General features: G+C 34.7%; 4 non-coding genes across 4 annotated transcripts; all 4 read right to left on the bottom strand.

Annotated features, from left to right (window-relative positions):
- Positions 1-4,776: 4,776 nt before the first annotated feature.
- Positions 4,777-4,850, bottom strand: TRNAS-ACU (transfer RNA serine (anticodon ACU)). The gene has a single exon. It is a non-coding gene; the product is annotated as a tRNA-Ser (tRNA).
- A 1,092-nt stretch (positions 4,851-5,942) lies between these two features.
- On the bottom strand, positions 5,943-6,016 carry TRNAS-ACU (transfer RNA serine (anticodon ACU)). Its single transcript has one exon. It is a non-coding gene; the product is annotated as a tRNA-Ser (tRNA).
- A 3,433-nt stretch (positions 6,017-9,449) lies between these two features.
- TRNAS-ACU (transfer RNA serine (anticodon ACU)) lies at positions 9,450-9,523 on the bottom strand. Its single transcript has one exon. It is a non-coding gene; the product is annotated as a tRNA-Ser (tRNA).
- A 1,094-nt stretch (positions 9,524-10,617) lies between these two features.
- Positions 10,618-10,691, bottom strand: TRNAS-ACU (transfer RNA serine (anticodon ACU)). Its single transcript has one exon. It is a non-coding gene; the product is annotated as a tRNA-Ser (tRNA).
- Positions 10,692-16,711: the final 6,020 nt, after the last annotated feature.

The raw sequence follows: 16,711 nt of genomic DNA, 5'->3' as shown, positions 1-16,711 counted from the left end.
ATCAGAGAAGGCCAGGTACCTTACACCATAACAGGGGGTTTGAAATTTTGACTTGTCTACTTAAAGATCACCAAAATCTGATAACAAGGTCAATTACGTCCCTGGTTGGGACTGAACCACCAACCTTTTGGTTAGTAGCCGGACACACTAACTGATTGCGCCACAGAGACACTTTGCAAAAAGTACATACTGACAAAGGCTAATAAGCATACATCTAGAACGTTTCCTAGAAAAACTTTAAAAAGTCAATAATCTGGAGAGTTTTTGTAAGATGTTTCTTCCATCAACCAACAAAGAAACACATTGGTACTTTCCCATGATGACTGAGTGCTTCAGGATCTCTTGCACTTACATGTGCAGCAGAGTACTGCAATGGAAGCATGCTGGGCCCATAACCCAGAGGTAGGCAGATTAAAACTATCCTCTGCTATATGCATATTTTTTTGTTAATTAAAGTAATCCAAAACTGGGATTGATATTTTTGCTCTTTTATTTTTCATTAAAGTACAATAACTTTTACCATTTTAATTTGTTTTAATAGTATATTGAAAGTATTATTTTCTTTAAAAAATCCACTTAATTTTCTTTACCCTATTATTAAAATGGTAATTGACAAAAACAAACTACATTGTCACCAGAAGAGCAATACAAAATGTACAAGTGATATATTAAAATCATCTTTCCAGCTTGAATTTCAATGATGCATTGGGGCAACGATTTTGTGAGAAACATCTTCACCCTTAAATAAAGATTTTCTTAATTCCTTACCTGTGTGCTAATTAGATATCACCTTGTTTTCACATTAAACAGACTTCCACATGAGAAAGCAGCAAGGATGCAGTGGCGATAATGTTTCCTGGTGTCAACCTGTATTATTTCAGTAGACATTGAAATGAGGATGCATCTTGCTGCCTTTCCAATGAAGCAAGTTTAATTTAGTAATAGGTGAAAAACCATCCCTACAAAGGTGTTAATCAGAGACTTGGCTTTGTGGACACTTTTCAGAGAACAAATTTGTTAGCATAAAAATAAAGTCAGAAAATGAAGAGCTGTTTAATCACTCAATTGGATTTTTTTTTGCCAGCATATTTCTTTTTCTCTGCAACCCACTGCTAAATTGTGCTTCCTAGCTGTTTTTATAAAATCAATGAATCAAATCTAACTCTGATTACATCAGAGAAGGCCAGGTACCCTACACCATAACAGGGGGTTTGAAATTTTGACTTGTCTACTTAAAGATCACCAAAATCTGATAACAAGGTCAATTACATCCCTGGGTGGGATTGAACCACCAACCTTTTGGTTAGTAGCCGGACACACTAACCGATTGCGCCACAGAGACACTTTGCAAAAAGTCCATACTGACAAAGGCTAATAAGCATACATCTAGAACGTTTCCTAGAAAAACTTTAAAAAGTCAATAATCTGGAGAGTTTTTGTAAGATGTTTCTTCCATCAACCAACGAAGAAACACATTGGTACTTTCCCATGATGACTGAGTGCTTCAGGATCTCTTGCACTTACATGTGCAGCAGAGTACTGCAATGGAAGCATGCTGGGCCCATAACCCAGAGGTAGGCAGATTGAAACTATCCTTTGCTATATGCATTTTTTTTTGTTAATTTAAGTAATCAAAACTGGGATTGATATTTTTGCTCTTTTATTTTTACTTAAAGTACAATAACTTTTACCATTTTAATTTGTTTTAATAGTATATTGACAGTATAGTTTTCTTTAAAAAATCCACTTAATTTTCTTTACCCTATTATTAAAAGGGTAATTGACAAAAACAAACTACATTGTCACCAGAAGAGCAATACAAAATGTACAAGTGATATATTAAAATCATCTTTCCAGCTTGAATTTCAATGATGCATTGGGGCAACGATTTTGTGAGAAACATCTTCACCCTTAAATAAAGATTTTCTTAATTCCTTACCTGTGTGCTAATTAGATATCACCTTGTTTTCACATTAAACAGACTTCCACATGAGAAAGCAGCAAGGATGCAGTGGCGTTAATGTTTCCTGGTTTCAACCCGTATTATTTCAGTAGACATTGAAATGAGGATGCATCTTGCTGCCTTTCCAATGAAGCAAATTTAATTTAGTAATAGGTGAAAAACCATCCCTACAAAGGTGTTAATCAGAGACTTGGCTTTGTGGACACTTTTCAGAGAACAAATTTGTTAGCATAAAAATAAAGCCAGAAAATTAAGAGCTGTTTAATCACTCAATTGGATTTTTTTGCCAGCATATTTCTTTTTCTCTGCAACCCACTGCTAAATTGTGCTTCCTAGCTGTTTTTATAAAATCACTGAATCAAATCTAACTCTGATTACATCAGAGAAGGCCAGGTACCCTACACCATAAGAGGGGGTTTGAAATGTTGAATTGTCTACTTAAAGATCACCAAAATCTGATCACAAGGTCAATTACATCCCTGGGTGGGATTGAACCACCAACCTTTTGGTTTATAGCCGTTCACACTAACTGATTGCGCCACAGAGACACTTTGCAAAAGTATATACTGACAAAGGCTAATAAGCATTCATCTAAAACGTTTCCTAGAAAAACTTTAAAAAGTCAATAATCTGGAGAGTTTTTGTAAGATGTTTCTTCCATCCACCAACGAAGAAACACATTGGTACTTTCCCATGATGAGTGAGTGCTTCAGGATCTCTTGCACTTACATGTGTAGCAAAGTACTGCAATGGAAGCATGCTGGGCCCATAACCCAGAGGTAGGCAGATTAAAACTATCCTCTGCTATATGCATATTTTTTTGTTAATTAAAGTAATCCAAAACTGGGATTGATATTTTTGCTCTTTTATTTTTCATTAAAGTACAATAACTTTTACCATTTTAATTTGTTTTAATAGTATATTGAAAGTATTATTTTCTTTAAAAAATCCACTTAATTTTCTTTACCCTATTATTAAAATGGTAATTGACAAAAACAAACTACATTGTCACCAGAAGAGCAATACAAAATGTACAAGTGATATATTAAAATCATCTTTCCAGCTTGAATTTCAATGATGCATTGGGGCAACGATTTTGTGAGAAACATCTTCACCCTTAAATAAAGATTTTCTTAATTCCTTACCTGTGTGCTAATTAGATATCACCTTGTTTTCACATTAAACAGACTTCCACATGAGAAAGCAGCAAGGATGCAGTGGCGATAATGTTTCCTGGTGTCAACCTGTATTATTTCAGTAGACATTGAAATGAGGATGCATCTTGCTACCTTTCCAATGAAGCAAGTTTAATTTAGTAATAGGTGAAAAACCATCCTTACAAAGGTGTTAATCAGAGACTTGGCTTTGTGGACACTTTTCAGAGAACAAATTTGTTAGCATAAAAATAAAGCCAGAAAATGAAGAGCTGTTTAATCACTCAATTGGATTTTTTTGCCAGCATATTTCTTTTTCTCTGCAACCCACTGCTAAATTGTGCTTCCTAGCTGTTTTTATAAAATCACTGAATCAAATCTAACTCTGATTACATCAGAGAAGGCCAGGTACCCTACACCATAAGAGTGGGTTTGAAATTTTGACTTGTCTTCTTAAAGATCACCAAAATCTGATAACAAGGTCAATTACATCCCTGGGTGGGATTGAACCACCAACCTTTTGGTTAATAGCCATACACACTAACTGATTGCGCCACAGAGACACTTTGCAAAAGTACATACTGACAAAGGCTAATAAGCATTCATCTAAAACGTTTCCTAGAAAAACTTTAAAAAGTCAATAATCTGGAGAGTTTTTGTAAGATGTTTCTTCCATCAACCAACGAAGAAACACATTGGTACTTTCCCATGATGAGTGAGTGCTTCAGGATCTACTGCACTTACATGTGCAGCAGAGTACAGCAATGGAAGCATGCTGGGCACATAACCCAGAGGTAAGCAGATTGAAACTATCCTCTGCTATATGCATTTTTTTTTGTTAATTAAAGTAATCCAAAACTGGGATTAATATTTTGGCTCTTTTATTTTTACTTAAAGTACAACAACTTTTACCATTTTAATTTGTTTTAATAGTATATTGACAGTATTGTTTTCTTTCAAAAATCCACTTAATTTTCTTTACCCTATTATTAAAATGGTAATTGACAAAAACAAACTACATTGTCACCAGAAGAGCAATACAAAATGTACAAGTGATATATTAAAATCATCTTTCCAGCTTGAATTTCAATGATGCATTGGGGCAACGATTTTGTGAGAAACATCTTCACCCTTAAATAAAGATTTTCTTAATTCCTTACCTGTGTGCTAATTAGATATCACCTTGTTTTCACATTAAACAGACTTCTACATGAGAAAGCAGCAAGGATGCAGTGGCGGTAATGTTTCCTGGTGTCAACCTGTATTATTTCAGTAGACATTGAAATGAAGATGCATCTTGCTGCCTTTCCAATGAAGCAAGTTTAATTTAGTAATAGGTGAAAAACCATCCCTACAAAGGTGTTAATCAGAGACTTGGCTTTGTGGACACTTTTCAGAGAACAAATTTGTTAGCATAAAAATAAAGCCAGAAAATGAAGAGCTGTTTAATCACTCAATTGGATTTTTTTTGCCAGCATATTTCTTTTTCTCTGCAACCCACTGCTAAATTGTGCTTCCTAGCTGTTTTTATTAAATCACTGAATCAAATCTAACTCTGATTACATCAGAAAAGGCCAGGTACCCTACACCATAACAGGGGGTTTGAAATTTTGACTTGTCTACTTAAAGATCACCAAAATCTGATAACAAGGTCAATTACGTCCCTGGGTGGGATTGAACCACCAACCTTTTGGTTAGTAGCCAGACACACTAACCGATTGCGCCACAGAGACACTTCGCAAAAAGTACATACTGACAAAGGCTAATAAGCATACATCTAGAACGTTTCCTAGAAAAACTTTAAAAAGTCAATAATCTGGAGAATTTTTGTAAAATGTTTCTTCCATCAACCAACGAAGAAACACATTGGTACTTTCCCATGATGAGTGAGTGCTTCAGGATCTCTTGCACTTACATGTGCAGCAGAGTACTGCAATGGAAGCATGCTGGGCCCATAACCCAGAGGTAGGCAGATTGAAACTATCCTTTGCTATATGCATTTTTTTTGTTAATTTAAGTAATCAAAACTGGGATTGATATTTTTGCTCTTTTATTTTTACTTGAAGTACAATAACTTTTACCATTTTAATTTGTTTGAATAGTATATTGACAGTATAGTTTTCTTTAAAAAATCAACTTAATTTTCTTTACCCTATTATTAAAAGGGTAATGACAAAAACAAACTACATTGTCACCAGAAGAGCAATACAAAATGTACAAGTGATATATTAAAATCATCTTTCCAGCTTGAATTTCAATGATGCATTGGGGCAACGATTTTGTGAGAAACATCTTCACCCTTAAATAAAGATTTTCTTAATTCCTTACCTGTGTGCTAATTAGATATCACCTTGTTTTCACATTAAACAGACTTCCACATGAGAAAGCAGCAAGGATGCAGTGGCGTTAATGTTTCCTGGTGTCAACCTGTATTATTTCAGTAGAAATTGAAATGAGGATGCATCTTGCTGCCTTTCCAATGAAGCAAGTTTAATTTAGTAATAGGTGAAAAACCATCCCTACAAAGGTGTTAATCAGAGACTTGGCTTTGTGGACACTTTTCAGAGAACAAATTTGTTAGCATAAAAATAAAGCCAGAAAATGAAGAGCTGTTTAATCACTCAATTGGATTTTTTTCCAGCATATTTCTTTTTCTCTGCAACCCACTGCTAAATTGTGCTTCCTATCTGTTTTTATAAAATCACTGAATCAAATCTAACTCTGATTACATCAGAGAAGGCCAGGTTCCCTACACCATAACAGGGGGTTTGAAATTTTGACTTGTCTACTTAAAGATCACCAAAATCTGATAACAAGGTCAATTACGTCCCTGGGTGGGATTGAACCACCAACCTTTTGGTTAGTAACCAGACACACTAACCGATTGCGCCACAGAGACACTTTGTAAAAAGTATGTACTGACAAAGGCTAATAAGCATACATCTAGAACGTTTCCTAGAAAAACTTTAAAAAGTCAATAATCTGGAGAGTTTTTGTAAGATGTTTCTTCCATCAACCAACGAAGAAACACATTGGTACTTTCCTATGATGAGTGAGTGCTTCAGGATCTCTTGCACTTACATGTGCAGCAGAGTACTGCAATGGAAGCATGCTGGGCCCATAACCCAGAGGTAGGCAGATTGAAACTATCCTTTGCTATATGCATTTTTTTTGTTAATTTAAGTAAACAAAACTGGGATTGATATTTTTGCTCTTTTATTTTTACTTAAAGTACAATAACTTTTACCATTTTAATTTGTTTTAATAGTATATTGACAGTATTGTTTTCTTTCAAAAATCCACTTAATTTTCTTTACCCTATTATTAAAATGGTAATTGACAAAAACAAACTACATTGTCACCAGAAGAGCAATACAAAATGTACAAGTGATATATTAAAATCATCTTTCCAGCTTGAATTTCAATGATGCATTGGGGCAACGATTTTGTGAGAAACATCTTCACCCTTAAATAAAGATTTTCTTAATTCCTTACCTGTGTGCTAATTAGATATCACCTTGTTTTCACATTAAACAGACTTCCACATGAGAAAGCAGCAAGGATGCAGTGGCGTTAATGTTTCCTGGTGTCAACCCGTATTATTTCAGTAGACATTGAAATGAGGATGCATCTTGCTGCCTTTCCAATGAAGCAAATTTAATTTAGTAATAGGTGAAAAACCATCCCTACAAAGGTGTTAATCAGAGACTTGGCTTTGTGGACACTTTTCAGAGAACAAATTTGTTAGCATAAAAATAAAGCCAGAAAATTAAGAGCTGTTTAATCACTCAATTGGATTTTTTTGCCAGCATATTTCTTTTTCTCTGCAACCCACTGCTAAATTGTGCTTCCTAGCTGTTTTTATAAAATCACTGAATCAAATCTAACTCTGATTACATCAGAGAAGGCCAGGTACCCTACACCATAAGAGGGGGTTTGAAATTTTGACTTGTCTACTTAAAGATCACCAAAATCTGATCACAAGGTCAATTACGTCCCTGGGTGGGATTGAACCACCAACCTTTTGGTTTATAGCCGTTCACACTAACTGATTGCGCCACAGAGACACTTTGCAAAAGTATATACTGACAAAGGCTAATAAGCATTCATCTAAAACGTTTCCTAGAAAAACTTTAAAAAGTCAATAATCTGGAGAGTTTTTGTAAGATGTTTCTTCCATCCACCAACGAAGAAACACATTGGTACTTTCCCATGATGAGTGAGTGCTTCAGGATCTCTTGCACTTACATGTGCAGCAAAGTACTGCAATGGAAGCATGCTGGGCCCATAACCCAGAGGTAGGCAGATTAAAACTATCCTCTGCTATATGCATATTTTTTTGTTAATTAAAGTAATCCAAAACTGGGATTGATATTTTTGCTCTTTTATTTTTCATTAAAGTACAATAACTTTTACCATTTTAATTTGTTTTAATAGTATATTGAAAGTATTATTTTCTTTAAAAAATCCACTTAATTTTCTTTACCCTATTATTAAAATGGTAATTGACAAAAACAAACTACATTGTCACCAGAAGAGCAATACAAAATGTACAAGTGATATATTAAAATCATCTTTCCAGCTTGAATTTCAATGATGCATTGGGGCAACGATTTTGTGAGAAACATCTTCACCCTTAAATAAAGATTTTCTTAATTCCTTACCTGTGTGCTAATTAGATATCACCTTGTTTTCACATTAAACAGACTTCCACATGAGAAAGCAGCAAGGATGCAGTGGCGATAATGTTTCCTGGTGTCAACCTGTATTATTTCAGTAGACATTGAAATGAGGATGCATCTTGCTACCTTTCCAATGAAGCAAGTTTAATTTAGTAATAGGTGAAAAACCATCCTTACAAAGGTGTTAATCAGAGACTTGGCTTTGTGGACACTTTTCAGAGAACAAATTTGTTAGCATAAAAATAAAGCCAGAAAATGAAGAGCTGTTTAATCACTCAATTGGATTTTTTTGCCAGCATATTTCTTTTTCTCTGCAACCCACTGCTAAATTGTGCTTCCTAGCTGTTTTTATAAAATCACTGAATCAAATCTAACTCTGATTACATCAGAGAAGGCCAGGTACCCTACACCATAAGAGTGGGTTTGAAATTTTGACTTGTCTACTTAAAGATCACCAACATCTGATAACAAGGTCAATTACGTCCCTGGGTGGGATTGAACCACCAACCTTTTGGTTAATAGCCATACACACTAACTGATTGCGCCACAGAGACACTTTGCAAAAGTCCATACTGACAAAGGCTAATAAGCATTCATCTAAAACGTTTCCTAGAAAAACTTTAAAAAGTCAATAATCTGGAGAGTTTTTGTAAAATGTTTCTTCCATCAACCAACGAAGAAACACATTGGTACTTTCCCATGATGAGTGAGTGCTTCAGGATCTACTGCACTTACATGTGCAGCAGAGTACAGCAATGGAAGCATGCTGGGCACATAACCCAGAGGTAAGCAGATTGAAACTATCCTCTGCTATATGCATTTTTTTTTGTTAATTAAAGTAATCCAAAACTGGGATTAATATTTTGGCTCTTTTATTTTTACTTAAAGTACAACAACTTTTACCATTTTAATTTGTTTTAATAGTATATTGACAGTATTGTTTTCTTTCAAAAATCCACTTAATTTTCTTTACCCTATTATAAAAATGGTAATTGACAAAAACAAACTACATTGTCACCAGAAGAGCAATACAAAATGTACAAGTGATATATTAAAATCATCTTTCCAGCTTGAATTTCAATGATGCATTGGGGCAACGATTTTGTGAGAAACATCTTCACCCTTAAATAAAGATTTTCTTAATTCCTTACCTGTGTGCTAATTAGATATCACCTTGTTTTCACATTAAACAGACTTCTACATGAGAAAGCAGCAAGGATGCAGTGGCGGTAATGTTTCCTGGTGTCAACCTGTATTATTTCAGTAGACATTGAAATGAAGATGCATCTTGCTGCCTTTCCAATGAAGCAAGTTTAATTTAGTAATAGGTGAAAAACCATCCCTACAAAGGTGTTAATCAGAGACTTGGCTTTGTGGACACTTTTCAGAGAACAAATTTGTTAGCATAAAAATAAAGCCAGAAAATGAAGAGCTGTTTAATCACTCAATTGGATTTTTTTTGCCAGCATATTTCTTTTTCTCTGCAACCCACTGCTAAATTGTGCTTCCTAGCTGTTTTTATTAAATCACTGAATCAAATCTAACTCTGATTACATCAGAAAAGGCCAGGTACCCTACACCATAACAGGGGGTTTGAAATTTTGACTTGTCTACTTAAAGATCACCAAAATCTGATAACAAGGTCAATTACGTCCCTGGGTGGGATTGAACCACCAACCTTTTGGTTAGTAGCCAGAAACACTAACCGATTGCGCCACAGAGACACTTCGCAAAAAGTACATACTGACAAAGGCTAATAAGCATACATCTAGAACGTTTCCTAGAAAAACTTTAAAAAGTCAATAATCTGGAGAATTTTTGTAAAATGTTTCTTCCATCAACCAACGAAGAAACACATTGGTACTTTCCCATGATGAGTGAGTGCTTCAGGATCTCTTGCACTTACATGTGCAGCAGAGTACTGCAATGGAAGCATGCTGGGCCCATAACCCAGAGGTAGGCAGATTGAAACTATCCTTTGCTATATGCATTTTTTTTGTTAATTTAAGTAATCAAAACTGGGATTGATATTTTTGCTCTTTTATTTTTACTTGAAGTACAATAACTTTTACCATTTTAATTTGTTTGAATAGTATATTGACAGTATAGTTTTCTTTAAAAAATCAACTTAATTTTCTTTACCCTATTATTAAAAGGGTAATGACAAAAACAAACTACATTGTCACCAGAAGAGCAATACAAAATGTACAAGTGATATATTAAAATCATCTTTCCAGCTTGAATTTCAATGATGCATTGGGGCAACGATTTTGTGAGAAACATCTTCACCCTTAAATAAAGATTTTCTTAATTCCTTACCTGTGTGCTAATTAGATATCACCTTGTTTTCACATTAAACAGACTTCCACATGAGAAAGCAGCAAGGATGCAGTGGCGTTAATGTTTCCTGGTGTCAACCTGTATTATTTCAGTAGAAATTGAAATGAGGATGCATCTTGCTGCCTTTCCAATGAAGCAAGTTTAATTTAGTAATAGGTGAAAAACCATCCCTACAAAGGTGTTAATCAGAGACTTGGCTTTGTGGACACTTTTCAGAGAACAAATTTGTTAGCATAAAAATAAAGCCAGAAAATGAAGAGCTGTTTAATCACTCAATTGGATTTTTTTTTCCAGCATATTTCTTTTTCTCTGCAACCCACTGCTAAATTGTGCTTCCTATCTGTTTTTATAAAATCACTGAATCAAATCTAACTCTGATTACATCAGAGAAGGCCAGGTTCCCTACACCATAACAGGGGGTTTGATATTTTGACTTGTCTACTTAAAGATCACCAAAATCTGATAACAAGGTCAATTACGTCCCTGGGTGGGATTGAACCACCAACCTTTTGGTTAGTAACCAGACACACTAACCGATTGCGCCACAGAGACACTTTGTAAAAAGTACGTACTGACAAAGGCTAATAAGCATACATCTAGAACGTTTCCTAGAAAAACTTTAAAAAGTCAATAATCTGGAGAGTTTTTGTAAGATGTTTCTTCCATCAACCAACGAAGAAACACATTGGTACTTTCCTATGATGAGTGAGTGCTTCAGGATCTCTTGCACTTACATGTGCAGCAGAGTACTGCAATGGAAGCATGCTGGGCCCATAACCCAGAGGTAGGCAGATTGAAACTATCCTTTGCTATATGCATTTTTTTTGTTAATTTAAGTAAACAAAACTGGGATTGATATTTTTGCTCTTTTATTTTTACTTAAAGTACAATAACTTTTACCATTTTAATTTGTTTTAATAGTATATTGACAGTATTGTTTTCTTTCAAAAATCCACTTAATTTTCTTTACCCTATTATTAAAATGGTAATTGACAAAAACAAACTACATTGTCACCAGAAGAGCAATACAAAATGTACAAGTGATATATTAAAATCATCTTTCCAGCTTGAATTTCAATGATGCATTGGGGCAACGATTTTGTGAGAAACATCTTCACCCTTAAATAAAGATTTTCTTAATTCCTTACCTGTGTGCTAATTAGATATCACCTTGTTTTCACATTAAACAGACTTCCACATGAGAAAGCAGCAAGGATGCAGTGGCGTTAATGTTTCCTGGTGTCAACCCGTATTATTTCAGTAGACATTGAAATGAGGATGCATCTTGCTGCCTTTCCAATGAAGCAAATTTAATTTAGTAATAGGTGAAAAACCATCCCTACAAAGGTGTTAATCAGAGACTTGGCTTTGTGGACACTTTTCAGAGAACAAATTTGTTAGCATAAAAATAAAGCCAGAAAATTAAGAGCTGTTTAATCACTCAATTGGATTTTTTTGCCAGCATATTTCTTTTTCTCTGCAACCCACTGCTAAATTGTGCTTCCTAGCTGTTTTTATAAAATCACTGAATCAAATCTAACTCTGATTACATCAGAGAAGGCCAGGTACCCTACACCATAAGAGGGGGTTTGAAATTTTGACTTGTCTACTTAAAGATCACCAAAATCTGATCACAAGGTCAATTACGTCCCTGGGTGGGATTGAACCACCAACCTTTTGGTTTATAGCCGTTCACACTAACTGATTGCGCCACAGAGACACTTTGCAAAAGTATATACTGACAAAGGCTAATAAGCATTCATCTAAAACGTTTCCTAGAAAAACTTTAAAAAGTCAATAATCTGGAGAGTTTTTGTAAGATGTTTCTTCCATCCACCAACGAAGAAACACATTGGTACTTTCCCATGATGAGTGAGTGCTTCAGGATCTCTTGCACTTACATGTGCAGCAAAGTACTGCAATGGAAGCATGCTGGGCCCATAACCCAGAGGTAGGCAGATTAAAACTATCCTCTGCTATATGCATATTTTTTTGTTAATTAAAGTAATCCAAAACTGGGATTGATATTTTTGCTCTTTTATTTTTCATTAAAGTACAATAACTTTTACCATTTTAATTTGTTTTAATAGTATATTGAAAGTATTATTTTCTTTAAAAAATCCACTTAATTTTCTTTACCCTATTATTAAAATGGTAATTGACAAAAACAAACTACATTGTCACCAGAAGAGCAATACAAAATGTACAAGTGATATATTAAAATCATCTTTCCAGCTTGAATTTCAATGATGCATTGGGGCAACGATTTTGTGAGAAACATCTTCACCCTTAAATAAAGATTTTCTTAATTCCTTACCTGTGTGCTAATTAGATATCACCTTGTTTTCACATTAAACAGACTTCCACATGAGAAAGCAGCAAGGATGCAGTGGCGATAATGTTTCCTGGTGTCAACCTGTATTATTTCAGTAGACATTGAAATGAGGATGCATCTTGCTGCCTTTCCAATGAAGCAAGTTTAATTTAGTAATAGGTGAAAAACCATCCTTACAAAGGTGTTAATCAGAGACTTGGCTTTGTGGACACTTTTCAGAGAACAAATTTGTTAGCATAAAAATAAAGCCAGAAAATGAAGAGCTGTTTAATCACTCAATTGGATTTTTTTGCCAGCATATTTCTTTTTCTCTGCAACCCACTGCTAAATTGTGCTTCCTAGCTGTTTTTATAAAATCACTGAATCAAATCTAACTCTGATTACATCAGAGAAGGCCAGGTACCCTACACCATAAGAGGGGGTTTGAAATTTTGACTTGTCTACTTAAAGATCACCAAAATCTGATAACAAGGTCAATTACGTCCCTGGGTGGGATTGAACCACCAACCTTTCGGTTAATAGCAATACACACTAACTGATTGTGCCACAGAGACACTTTGCAAAAGTACATACTGACAAAGGCTAATAAGCATTCATCTAAAACGTTTCCTAGAAAAACTTTAAAAAGTCAATAATCTGGAGAGTTTTTGTAAGATGTTTCTTCCATCAACCAACGAAGAAACACATTGGTACTTTCCCATGATGAGTGAGTGCTTCAGGATCTACTGCACTTACATGTGCAGCAGAGTACAGCAATGGAAGTATGCTGGGCACATAACCCAGAGGTAAGCAGATTGAAACTATCCTCTGCTATATGCATTTTTTTTTGTTAATTAAAGTAATCCAAAACTGGGATTGATATTTTGGCTCTTTTATTTTTACTTAAAGTACAATAACTTTTACCATTTTAATTTGTTTTAATAGTATATTGACAGTATTGTTTTCTTTCAAAAATCCACTTAATTTTCTTTACCCTATTATTAAAATGGTAATTGACAAAAACAAACTACATTGTCACCAGAAGAGCAATACAAAATGTACAAGTGATATATTAAAATCATCTTTCCAGCTTGAATTTCAATGATGCATTGGGGCAACGATTTTGTGAGAAACATCTTCACCCTTAAATAAAGATCTTCTTAATTCCTTACCTGTGTGCTAATTAGATATCACCTTGTTTTCACATTAAACAGACTTCTACATGAGAAAGCAGCAAGGATGCAGTAACGGTAATGTTTCCTGGTGTCAACCTGTATTATTTCAGTAGACATTGAAATGAAGATGCATCTTGCTGCCTTTCCAATGAAGCAAGTTTAATTTAGTAATAGGTGAAAAACCATCCCTACAAAGGTGTTAATCAGAGACTTGGCTTTGTGGACACTTTTCAGAGAACAAATTTGTTAGCATAAAAATAAAGCCAGAAAATGAAGAGCTGTTTAATCACTCAATTGGATTTTTTTTGCCAGCATATTTCTTTTTCTCTGCAACCCACTGCTAAATTGTGCTTCCTAGCTGTTTTTATTAAATCACTGAATCAAATCTAACTCTGATTACATCAGAAAAGGCAAGGTACCCTACACCATAACAGGGGGTTTGAAATTTTGACTTGTCTACTTAAAGATCACCAAAATCTGATAACAAGGTCAATTACATCCCTGGGTGGGATTGAACCACCAACCTTTTGGTTAGTAGCCGGACACACTAACCGATTGCGCCACAGAGACACTTCGCAAAAAGTACGTACTGACAAAGGCTAATAAGCATACATCTAGAACGTTTCCTAGAAAAACTTTAAAAAGTCAATAATCTGGAGAATTTTTGTAAAATGTTTCTTCCATCAACCAACGAAGAAACACATTGGTACTTTCCCATGATGAGTGAGTGCTTCAGGATCTCTTGCACTTACATGTGCAGCTGAGTACTGCAATGGAAGCATGCTGGGCCCATAACCCGGAGGTAGGCAGATTGAAACTATCCTTTGCTATATGCATTTTTTTTGTTAATTTAAGTAATCAAAACTGGGATTGATATTTTTGCTCTTTTATTTTTACTTGAAGTACAATAACTTTTACCATTTTAATTTGTTTGAATAGTATATTGACAGTATAGTTTTCTTTAAAAAATCAACTTAATTTTCTTTACCCTATTATTAAAAGGGTAATTGACAAAAACAAACTACATTGTCACCAGAAGAGCAATACAAAATGTACAAGTGATATATTAAAATCATCTTTCCAGCTTGAATTTCAATGATGCATTGGGGCAACGATTTTGTGAGAAACATCTTCACCCTTAAATAAAGATTTTCTTAATTCCTTACCTGTGTGCTAATTAGATATCACCTTGTTTTCACATTAAACAGACTTCCACATGAGAAAGCAGCAAGGATGCAGTGGCATTAATGTTTCCTGGTGTCAACCCGTATTATTTCAGTAGACATTGAAATGAGGATGCATCTTGCTGCCTTTCCAATGAAGCAAATTTAATTTAGTAATAGGTGAAAAACCATCCCTACAAAGGTGTTAATCAGAGACTTGGCTTTGTGGACACTTTTCAGAGAACAAATTTGTTAGCATAAAAATAAAGCCAGAAAATTAAGAGCTGTTTAATCACTCAATTGGATTTTTTTGCCAGCATATTTCTTTTTCTCTGCAACCCACTGCTAAATTGTGCTTCCTAGCTGTTTTTATAAAATCACTGAATCAAATCTAACTCTGATTACATCAGAGAAGGCCAGGTACCCTACACCATAAGAGGGGGTTTGAAATGTTGACTTGTCTACTTAAAGATCACCAAAATCTGATCACAAGGTCAATTATGTCCCTGGGTGGGATTGAACCACCAACCTTTTGGTTTATAGCCGTTCACACTAACTGATTGCGCCACAGAGACACTTTGCAAAAGTATATACTGACAAAGGCTAATAAGCATTCATCTAAAACGTTTCCTAGAAAAACTTTAAAAAGTCAATAATCTGGAGAGTTTTTGTAAGATGTTTCTTCCATCCACCAACGAAGAAACACATTGGTACTTTCCCATGATGAGTGAGTGCTTCAGGATCTCTTGCACTTACATGTGCAGCAAAGTACTGCAATGGAAGCATGCTGGGCCCATAACCCAGAGGTAGGCAGATTAAAACTATCCTCTGCTATATGTATATTTTTTTGTTAATTAAAGTAATCCAAAACTGGGATTGATATTTTTGCTCTTTTATTTTTCATTAAAGTACAATAACTTTTACCATTTTAATTTGTTTTAATAGTATATTGAAAGTATTATTTTCTTTAAAAAATCCACTTAATTTTCTTTACCCTATTATTAAAATGGTAATTGACAAAAACAAACTACATTGTCACCAGAAGAGCAATACAAAATGTACAAGTGATATATTAAAATCATCTTTCCAGCTTGAATTTCAATGATGCATTGGGGCAACGATTTTGTGAGAAACATCTTCACCCTTAAATAAAGATTTTCTTAATTCCTTACCTGTGTGCTAATTAGATATCACCTTGTTTTCACATTAAACAGACTTCCACATGAGAAAGCAGCAAGGATGCAGTGGCGATAATGTTTCCTGGTGTCAACCTGTATTATTTCAGTAGACATTGAAATGAGGATGCATCTTGCTGCCTTTCCAATGAAGCAAGTTTAATTTAGTAATAGGTGAAAAACCATCCTTACAAAGGTGTTAATCAGAGACTTGGCTTTGTGGACACTTTTCAGAGAACAAATTTGTTAGCATAAAAATAAAGCCAGAAAATGAAGAGCTGTTTAATCACTCAATTGGATTTTTTTGCCAGCATATTTCTTTTTCTCTGCAACCCACTGCTAAATTGTGCTTCCTAGCTGTTTTTATAAAATCACTGAATCAAATCTAACTCTGATTACATCAGAGAAGGCCAGGTACCCTACACCATAAGAGGGGGTTTGAAATTTTGACTTGTCTACTTAAAGATCACCAAAATCTGATAACAAGGTCAATTACGTCCCTGGGTGGGATTGAACCACCAACCTTTTGGTTAATAGCCATATACAATAACTGATTGCGCCACAGAGACACTTTGCAAAACTACATACTGACAAAGGCTAATAAGCATTCATCTAAAACGTTTTCTAGAAAAACTTTAAAAAGTCAATAATCTGGAGAGTTTTTGTAAGATGTTTCTTCCATCAACCAACGAAGAAACACATTGGTACTTTCCCATGATGAGTGAGTGCTTCAGGATCTACTGCA

Source organism: Pseudophryne corroboree, chromosome 8, assembly GCF_028390025.1.
Source record: "Pseudophryne corroboree isolate aPseCor3 chromosome 8, aPseCor3.hap2, whole genome shotgun sequence".
NCBI lineage: Eukaryota > Metazoa > Chordata > Amphibia > Anura > Myobatrachidae > Pseudophryne > Pseudophryne corroboree.
Note: the sequence above shows the minus strand (reverse complement) of the source record. Positions and strands in the feature narration are given on the sequence as shown.